The sequence below is a fragment of the Malus sylvestris genome, chromosome 11 (assembly GCF_916048215.2).
Source record: "Malus sylvestris chromosome 11, drMalSylv7.2, whole genome shotgun sequence".
Classification (NCBI taxonomy): Eukaryota; Viridiplantae; Streptophyta; class Magnoliopsida; order Rosales; family Rosaceae; genus Malus; species Malus sylvestris.
In genome coordinates, this window is record NC_062270.1 from 30,415,414 (window position 1) to 30,425,440 (window position 10,027).

At 33.5% G+C, this 10,027-nt stretch overlaps 1 long non-coding RNA gene across 1 annotated transcript; it reads right to left on the reverse strand.

Annotated features, from left to right (window-relative positions):
- Nucleotides 1-227: 227 nt before the first annotated feature.
- On the reverse strand, nucleotides 228-3,711 carry LOC126591418 (uncharacterized). Its single transcript, XR_007612384.1, has 4 exons — nucleotides 3,252-3,711; nucleotides 1,328-1,399; nucleotides 694-1,225; nucleotides 228-571 (listed from the first exon to the last, which is right to left on the reverse strand). It is a non-coding gene; the product is annotated as an uncharacterized LOC126591418 (long non-coding RNA).
- Between the last annotated feature and the right edge of the window lie 6,316 nt (nucleotides 3,712-10,027).

The following is a 10,027-nucleotide window of genomic DNA, read 5'->3' on the forward strand; positions in this document are numbered from 1 at the left end:
GTTTTTTTGTGTGAAGGTAAATGAACCATACTAATATAAACAAAATGAAAATTGAACCGTTAAATAGAAAAACACTAATATTTCATTCAATACAAAAAAGGAGTAACATAGATAAGGTGACAACGTTTGATAAATTGCTCTTATCGTTTACCTCCATATTTGGTCTGTTGAAGTCCACTTTAAATTTTTGCATTCCTTTATAAATAAAACAAAAATGAACATGATAATTTATTTATAAAAGAAAAGATAACATTAGAAGAAAAAAAATCACCATGACAGTTAAGCAACACGAAAGTGATCTCAATAATGAAAATCCATGTCAAATATTTCGTAAGTACCACATGTTGTAAGGTTAGAGGATAAAGATACATCAATAGCGCACCAAGCTCTGTTATTTGAGGCCCTTCACTTCAGTTCGTCGTCCCTACACAGCAGAAGGAAGTTCTTCAAATAGGTATCAATTGAAGAACAAATTCAACAACCGGTTGAATAACAATCATGCCTATAAAATAACGCATTCAGCGTCGTCGTACTTGACAAACGCCGACCCATCAAAGCGTCTCTCCACCAACTGCCCATGAAAAAGTATGCATCAGAAAATAGATGCTAATCAAAAGTCTGAGCAACAAATAAGAGAAAATTTTCCAAGCAGATCAACAGCCTAATTGAAGAAGAAAAAACCATGATCAATACCTCAGATGCTCCTTTCTTGTGATCCAAATTTGAAGAAGGTCGATGGAGATGGGCAGTTATAAGTGTTATTGACATCCTTTCTTAGAGAGAAGAATCGCAGTTTCTTCCAATCATGCAACTCAAGAAAATAAACACCAAAAAGTAGTATTCCAAAAGAATTAACTTAAAGTCCCTCAAAAAATAAAAAAAATAAAAAAAAAACTTAAAAGAGAAACAAATGGCATTAGTAAATAGCAAGGACATCACATCCATTCAATTCTAAAATTAGCTGATATTTCTCCAATGTTGCACACAAAGCAAACCGAAAAGGTCATGGAATGATTAAAAAGGCTAGCAAGGTTGAAAAATGGAAATATTGTTCAGTTATACATTTTCCCTCAACATAACGATTGGAAAAACAGACAAAACTAACCCATCTGTAATTGAACCCTTTTTGTGATGGAGAAAACTTTTTAGAACCAACCGAATAGTATCACCACAAAATTTTCCGAGCTTGGAGTGATTTTTCAAAGTCCAATCCTTCTTCGTAAATCTGCAAAGAAACAAAGAGAATGAAAAGAGTGAATCGGCAAACTTTCTACAAATTAAAGTCGATTTCAAGATCATGCAATCAGAATCTGAAAGAAAAACATACCTGTAAAGCAATAATGGAAGTCATTCAAGAACTCAACAATTTGTAGAGGAGTTGATGAAAGAAAAAACATACCTGTAAAGAATGAAGATCAGAAAGTTATTGATTACTTCAAAAAAGTAAATAAAACCAAGTAGATACTGAAAAGAATGAAGATCAGAAAGATTGATTACCCAAAAGAAACCCCAATTAGATACTAAAAAGAGGGAAATCAAAACCAAAGCACAAACCCAGTAAGAGTTTAGTTCAAACTTCAAAGCATCATATAACGGAAGCTGAAAAATCACTAAAATACATACATATATTTGACTAATGAAGAAAGAAATGAAATAATCAACAATCATGCATGAAAACAGAAGGAAATGAATTTAGTGAATGGTAGACACACGCTAGATGGAATTTAGAGAAAATAGTGTGTAACGCCCCGCCAATTTATTTCAGAAATTCACATTTAGAGGTAGGCCAAAAATGTCCTAGTTACCCTTTATGTCATTAACCCTACTAACATTTCCTTTCATTGACGATTTTACACTAATATTTAATCTCATTTATTTTATGGCTGCATCTAACGTCTCGTTAGACTGCTTACGTACCCTTCGAAGGGATCAAGTTCATCGTAGTTCACAATCCATTTTCTAAATCATTCAAGTGATTAACAATCACAAAACTAGGTTCAAACAAATGAATCACACCAAATGCATATCAAATATGGATTCAGAATATTGAAATTAGCTTAAAAAGACAGCATCGGCCCTCTGGCAAAGCACCACCGCAGGCGGTGGTTTTTGGCAAACGGAAAACCAGTTTTCCAATGAACTCCAAAAATTATCAAATTGTATAGGGTTGTAGAACACAACGAGGGAAATAATTTTCATAACTAGGCCAAAGTCTAATTTGGCCGAGAAACACCTCGAAAAATTTGGTGGCCGGAAATTATTGAGCCTCACCACTCCTCCGTTGGAGGTTCGATGATAGTGATTGTTGACGGGTTTTACTCCTACAAGGGAGAGCGACCAACCCTAAGTGGTGCGCCCCCGTGATCGATGTCGGAAATGGGGATAATTGCTCTAGGGTTTTCCGGCAAGCTGTGAGTCTCTCGTGCTCCGTTCGTCAAATATAGTAATCCACATGAGGAAATGAGGTAAGGGCTCGATTGGGTTCGAAGTGAGGAACATTATGGCACCAGTCCTGTCGTCAACAGTGGCTAGAATAGGAAGATACAGTTGGGTCAGGTCGGTGGGTCAGAGGGTAGGGATCGGGTCAGACAGTTCTCCGTCTCCCTCATTTCCCTCATTTCTCTCCTCCCCTATTTGTCCCCTCCTTTCCTTCCTTTTATGATTGGTCCCTCTCCCTCTCCTTTCTTTCTCTTCTTCCCATCTCAGCCGCACATGTGGTAGCCAGATCATTTCTCCAACAAATCTGGAGCATTCCAAATTTGTGCTCAAATGACCATTTTGCCATTGCTTTTAATCGCTTATATCTCTTTCGTTAAAACTCTGTTTGGAGAACGACTTTCGCCTATACACTCGTGGGACAATCCTCTATCCAATTATGTCAAGAAATACAATAAAATATATGAGAATAAAATATGTCCTCGTATAATTATGTTGAGGCAACTAGAGGCATTTTCATCTTTTCACCTATTGAACAAATATACACCTAAAATTCCGCAAACAAATTTTAAAATTTCTCTATTAAATTTTCATAACCATAAATCGATTTATTTTCTATTTCTCCACATATTCATATTTATGAATATCAAATTCATATATTTAAATTTTTTAGGGTATTACATAGCGAGTCTTTGTTGACCTGTCTCTCTATTTCTCCCTAGCCCTCGTTCTTTTCTCCTTGATTTTTGCACGACTACAAAAAATGAAGCTGAACTTTAAAACCCAGTGAAATTTAAACAAAAGGAAATACATACCCAGTGAAAATTTCCGTCTCTTCTTCTCTAAATCTAAAACCACAAACAGTTTTTTTGTTCTTATCGATACAAAGGTCCGGGTCTACAATTCATCCAATAACTGTTCACAATAACAAAATGTGTTAAAAACCAAAAATGGACGAAAAAGCAAAGAAAAAACAATCAAGAAATTAAGGCGAGGGAAGTGATAAACAATGACAGTATAAAATTATAAAACCATATGAACCGGCGGTGGTGGTGGTGGTTCCGAACCAGCGGCGGTGGCTGAGTTAGAACAAGAGAGAAAGACAGAATGAGTGCTCGAATTGAGAGAGGAGCTTGGGCGAAGAAGAGAGATCAAAATTTTGTAACCGAACAAATGGAGTAGAGAAGTTATGAAGTTATGATGAAAGGGCGTGGGAGTTTGAAAACTGAACGGGAACTGCTGTGCAGTTTGAAAACTCAAACTAAACGAGAACTACCAGGCAGTTTGAAAACTAAATGTTGAACGTGGTGATTCTTTCTCCCACGTTATTATTTCTTTTTTTGTTTTTCCATTTTTTAATTCTGTTTTGTTTCTAATTTTTTTGACAAAACTATCCCTACTATTTTGATTGCATTAATTTCAGTTAGTAGGAGATTTTTTTAGTTTCAAGGGTGTTTTTGTCTTAAATGTTTTGGTGAAGCCTTAAGACACCAAAATTGATTGAAGGCTTTCTAATATTAGAGATTAGAGATATAGACAACTGTTATCTTTCTTTTTTTTTTTGGTCAAAGATTGTTATCTTGATTCACGAACCCAACATAGTCAATTTGTTATCTTGATTCAACAAGCCATGAAAGTGAAAGCTTTGAATTCGCCACCCGATTGTTATCATTTTAATTAACGTGGTACTGTTAATTGAGATTACTGATTTTTTTTTTTTTTTTGGTGGGAGTGATATTTACGTTGATTATTTGTTTATATATAAATGTTAGAGACTAGAAAATGAATATTTTTTGGATACTAATTGTATCCCCACATATCCCCAATTGCAAATACTGTCTTGTTCGAATAAAATCAACAATAAGAACCGTTCAGTTTATCCATTTTTACTTAAAGATCACTCATAAAAAATATCATTTGAATGACTAAATGATCTTTGGTACTTACACCTCTATCGGTTTGTTCTATACATTACTCAGTACCTACACCTCTATTGGTTTGTTCTATACATTTGAATGACTAAATGATCTTCGATTGAAATGTCAAAATGGTCCAAGTGTTAGTCCTCATGTTTTTAATTTGCATTTAGTCATCGTGTTTATCTTTGTTAACCAATTAAGGACATTGCATCTAATCTCTCCTAAAAATTCATAAAAAGATTATAACATTAATCCTTATCCCAAACCTCAACCTTAGCCACACAGGCAGGCAACTTGACGAATGTGTCTCTAGATCCGCTTTGACCAGGTGATGGTGAAATAAAACAAAGATGAAGAAATTGTTAAGTCCAGCGAAATATACGATTGTTATCTTAGTTATAACCCATGAAAGTGAAAGCTTTAAATTGGCCACCTGATTGTTATCTTTTTAATTAACCTGCAAATAGTAACACAACAATAATTCACATCCAGCCAACTATATTCAACAACAAATTATGGGTAATTTTATTTGAACCCATATAATCTCTCTTTACATCCAACTTACTCTTTACACCCATCTTATTTTTAATTAAGCCATTAATATCTTTTTAAACCCTAATTTACTATCTAAACTACCCTCACAAACCTAATTCAATATGTAAATTTAGTTTTACACCCATTTAAAATTAAAACCCAAAATCAAAACATATGTTCTCTCCTTTCACATTCTCTCCTTCCAACAAGTCCATCGTCTTACATTTTAATTCTTCAAGATTTAACAGAAATCAAAATTAATAAGAATTGGCGAGAATTAATTTATTGTTTAGGTTTACAGGAGAATGGCATAAAGCCATCCTTTATGCAATTACCATGTTGGAAAAGCTTGATCTTCTGAGGCAAAGTAAAGGAGTGGGCAATTACCATGTTGGAAAAGCTTGATAACACCCTTTTTGGTCACTTTCTGATGCTTCTATGAGCAATTTGGGCGCAAGAAATTCTACGCTATGGAACGGGAAGATTGAGCAGTCCAACTTGACTTGTGAGTCATTATAGTTGTTAGACTAGTTAGTTTCTTGTAGGCTTTAACTCCTGCTGCCATAGGACTAATGAATATCTGTAGAAGTCGTCGAAATGCAACCAAGTTAGCGGTTTGAATATGGTGCTGCTGTGATAAGGCTACGAGATTGATTCATCCATAATAAAACCATCCACTTCACATTTTTTGCCAACCACAACCAGCTCTTAGTTGAAATGAGTTCATTCGTTTATATATGGAACGAACTACAGCTTTCGACAAGCAAATTTACAACACCATATAGGGCATGTTAAAACTACTTATTTGCCCCACTAGGCTTCAAAGGTGTAAGAGGGTTATAAATTGTGGATGCAAATTTATTCCTCCTTGATCTTGGACAAAAATGCACCTACAAAATAAATAACACATTTGGTTATGGCCACAAGCCTCACGCGCCCACGATAAATGGGGGGGGGCTTTGGCCGAAGAACCTCCGATGCCAAAGTTAGAATTTAGAGAGAAATAGTGTTTAGAGAATTTTGGGATTTTTGCAAGTGTATTGGACTTAGTGTTTGGTGAAAATGGGAACCAATATATAGGAGAGGAAGGGTGTGGCCGGCCATTAGGCCAAGGATGAGTTATTTTGGGAGGTTATGGAGATAATGGGCTAGTTATTTTGGGGGGTTATGGAAATAATTGGCTAGTTAATTAGCAAATAATAATAACCTAATTAACTAGCTATTTGAATGTCATAAAAGGGGAAGAAAATGGTAGCAAAAAACAGAAAATAAAAGGCATGGCCTGCCCTAGTGGGTAACCGGCCTTTGGTAAGTTTTTTGGTTATAATTTGGTGGTTTAATTGATAATTAAGGGATTGATTAGGTAATTAATCCCTTAATTAGTCAATTTTAGGAAATATGAAAGGAATATATTATTTAGCTAATAAATTAGCTAAATAATGGAATATAGAACATATAGAATAAATTAGATTTTGGGAATTACCTTATAGAAAGGATTTGATGAAATAGGCTTTAAATTGTTACCTATTTTGGGCACTTTTGACTTGGTTGAAAGATGATTGCCCACTACTCGTGCGTAGGAATCCCGGTATGCCTCAAGGGTATTTTTGTCCTCTTTTGTCCAAAAAACCACGTGGCGCCTAGTGAATATTTTTGGCTCCACATAAATCAATTTGTGATTTAGTTGGAGGATCCAAAACTTTAAGGTCACCATCAGTGGCGAAGCCAGAATTTGTTGGGGGGAGGGGCGAACTTAAAGAGTGCAAGGTTAAAAAAATCGTAACAATCAAATCCTTTTATGGTAATGTTCTCCATAATTTATCAATACAAACAAATTACAATTGTTGCCGAAGACGTTTCATATCATGAAAACTTTGCATATTAGGCTCATTATAGTATCGTAACATTACGTAGCTGTATAATGCGAAGAAAAAAAAGTCTTAGATTCTTAATCTTAGAGTAGAATATACCATATGACTAATAACTAATTAAACCAACAATTTCAACTAATTAATATCAATATCATATAATTTATTCAATAAACAAAAATTCAATTAATCAATTAATCAATTAATCTATAATCAAGAATTAAATTTATACCCTACATAACAATTTCATTCATCAATAATTATAGAAGTTCTTATCAATAATCAATAATTAATAGTCATGTTGATCAATTACTCTATGATTCTATATAAATGAAACAAAATTTTGTATTAAATAATCAATTAGGGTTAGATATATAATATAAATTTAGAAATTAAAGATTTCATCTAAAAATTTGGAGAGAAGTGGCCAGCCAAACCAAAGGATGAGGCCTAGAAGCTGCGGGCTGGGAGGTGGCTTGAACTTTGGAATCAAGGAAAGCTAACGGCATGTTGCTGGTTGCTGCTGGGATTTGGAGAGCTGCTCCTCTCTTATTGGTTTGACATTGAAAGTGGGGAAGGAACAGGGGGTCTGGGATAGTGAAGGCCACGGGGGACGAGTGGTCTCCCTTTAATTATATAATTTTTTTTAAACTCAATAACCCAAATGACATCGTTCCACTTAAGGAAGTTTTTAAATTTGTTAACCAGGACCAAAATGACGTCGTTTTGGCCTAGTTTTTATAGAAAACAAAAATGAGCTTGCGAGCTGCAAGCTGCACAACAACAACAAACCCAGCAAACACAGACGAATTCCATCACTTCCGATGGGACCAGAGGGGCGGAGCTACTGTTCCTGGGCTTGATTTATGACAAGGGGAGTGGCGGACGCCACTTCTCGCCCTTATGTAGCTTTGCAACTAGTCACCATCCATTCCACTAGTTAAAAAAAACCCTTGCGCGACGAAACACATATCGTCGCGCAAAGTCACTTTACGAGACGAAATTCAAAACTTCGTCGCGCAAAGTCTTGTGCGACGATATTTTGCGTGACGAAACACATATTGTTGCGCAAAGTTTGCGCTACAAAATTTTGTGCAACGAAAAAACATCGTTGTGCAAAGTGACTTTGCACGATGAAATACTAAACTTCATCGCGCAAAGTCTTGCGCGACGAAACACACTTCGTAGTGCAAAGTCTTTACAAAAATAAATAAAATTTAAATCTTTGCTTGACGTAATCCAAATATTTCGTCGCCTAAACCAATTTATTTTCGTTTTTTATTTTGTATGTATAACACTTAAGAAATTGAACGGTATATATATTTATTAAGTAGCTTTAAATTTATTATTTCAGTTCGGATCGGGTTTTAATATATTATTGTAGTTTGGATCAGGTTTTTGTTAGAAAATATATATTTTAAATTGACGATCGAATTAGTTCATTGTATTCATATATGGTCAAGGAGTGTAGTTGTAAAAAATCATCAAAATTGGAGTTGAAATAACCGTTAAATTGTGATTTTTCGTTTATAACCATAGAAAAGTTTTGTCCCATTACTTGATCTCTGAATGTTTGTTCTTTCCGATTTTTTGGCGTATATGATCTCGAAGTATATACAAACAAGTTTGATGGTTGGATCGTTGATACTAGTTTCGTAGAATGTGTATCCCATCAAAACAATAGATTCACTAACAATTAAGAGCTTATTTATAATTTCATTAAATATAACATAACATTTTGTGGTATCTAGTGTAAATATTTTCAATTGAAGATCAAATTCAATCATTGTATTCATATAGGGTTAGGGAGTGTAGCTATTAAAAAATCATCAAAATCGGAGTTAAAATAACCGTTAAATCGTGATTTTTCATTTATAACAGTCGAAAAGTTTTGTCCTGTTACTAGATCTCTGCATGTTTGTTTTTTGCGATTTTTTGCGTAAGCGATCTCGAAATATATACAAACAAGTTTGACGGTTGGATCTTTGAAACTAGTTTTGTAGAATGCATATTCCATCAAAACAATAGATTCACTAACACTTTGAGTTTATAACTTTCATCAAGTATAACATAAGATTTTGTGGTATCTACTAGTGTAAATATGTTAAATTAAAGATCAAATTCATTCATTATATTCATATACGGTCAAGGAGTGTAGCTGTAAAAAATCATCAAAATCGGAGTTAAAATAACCGTTAAATCGTGATTTTTCGTTTATAACAATCGAAAAGTTTCGGTCCGTTACTTGATCTCTGAATGTTTGTTTTTTACGATTTTTGGTGTATGCGATCTCAATGTATATACAAACAAGTTTGACGGCTGGATCTTTGAAACTAGTTTCATAGAATGCGTATCCTATCAAAACAATAGATTCACTAACACTTAAAGAGTTTATTTATATTTTCATTAAGTATAACATAAGCTAGTGCAAATATTTTTAAATTGAAGATCAAATTTATTCATTGTATTCATAGAGGGTCAAGGAGTGTAGCTGTAAAAAATCATCAAAATCGAAGTTAAAATAACCGTTAAATCATGATTTTTTGTTTACAACCATCGAAAAGTTTTGTTCCATTACTTGATCTTTGAATTTTTGTTTTTTGCGATTTTTGACGTATACGATCTCGAAGTATATACACCAGTTTGACGGTTGGATCGTTGAATGGTGTGTATATATATATACACACACTAAATAGCTTTAAATTTATTTATTTTGTACATATAACACTTAAGAAATTGAATGGTATATATATTTTTTGGTAGCTTTAAATTTATTATTGTAGTTCGGATCGGGTTTTTATTAAAAAAATATATGATTGTGGGTTTTATGTAAAAAAATTGAATTTGAAGGGAGTAAAGTTACATTTTCGGTAAACTTTATAATAATTTAAAAAGAAAAATATAACTTGTGTGACGCCACAATGGGGTCGTTTGCGCAAAAACCAATAGCGCGACGTCATAATGTAAACATGCGTCACGCTAACCAATTTATTTATTTTATTTTATTTCATATTATAAATTTTAAGATATAGTTGTTTTCATAAGTTTTCATTATTTTTTTAAAACTTTCCTCAACAAATATCAATATTTCGTCGCCTAACCCTTATTTAATTAATTTTTATATTTTATATTGTTAAACTATATTATTTCTTTATTTCTTATTATTTTCTTTGCATGACGAATACACATTTGGTCGCCTAAACCTTATTTATTTTAATTTATTTATATTTTAAATTGTAAAATATAATTATTTTATTTTTTTATTATTCT